Below are 731 nucleotides of genomic sequence, written 5' to 3' on the forward strand. Positions count from 1 at the left end.
CTTGTGTCTGTGTTTAATTAATTGTTAAAACACCAAAACTCTCTTTTCCTTCTTCCGTTCCGGATACTGTGGGAAAAGAAGGGAAGGTTAGTGACATACGAGCTCCTGCTCTGCCTCTGAGCCACTGGTATGAGCCTTCCATGGCTGGTTACACTGGTACTGCAGCCTGGTTCATCTGTGGCAACACCACACTTGAGAATCTGGTCCCTGAATGTCAACCTGTCACACCCTCCAAAAATGGGACCTGTTATCAGGTCCTCCATGTTTAAGTAAAATCATCACAATTTAAACAGTCACTTTTCTAGCAATAAGCTGCAGGTATCAGGCCAGCAGTTTGTTTACAATCTGTCATAGAATCTAAGGTCTGTGAATGTCACAATCCTTCAACTACTTCACGGGGCTGATGGGAGGTGTACTTAGTAAAAAGCTATTCTGCTCTGAAATGTGAGTCTCTAAACAAAATTGCGTTGCATGTATCCATGATCACCTGTCCCCATTTCTCTTTTTGTCAAATGTGCTCAGTTTACACAGAGAGAGGTTTGTTTTATTTTCCTAACTGCAGTCCTGCAAACTCATCTTGGGATCTGAAAGTTAGCAGGGTTCTCTTTGTCACACATCATCACCTGTAAAAGGTTCAGCAGCTCAAATTATCCTCTCTGCTCTGTGTAATCCCCTTACCTTCACTGGCCTTGCACAGGTGCAACTGGCCTTGTAATTGGAATTTAGTAGAT

The sequence above is a fragment of the Gopherus flavomarginatus genome, chromosome 4 (genome assembly GCF_025201925.1).
Source record: "Gopherus flavomarginatus isolate rGopFla2 chromosome 4, rGopFla2.mat.asm, whole genome shotgun sequence".
NCBI classification, from domain to species: Eukaryota; Metazoa; Chordata; order Testudines; family Testudinidae; genus Gopherus; species Gopherus flavomarginatus.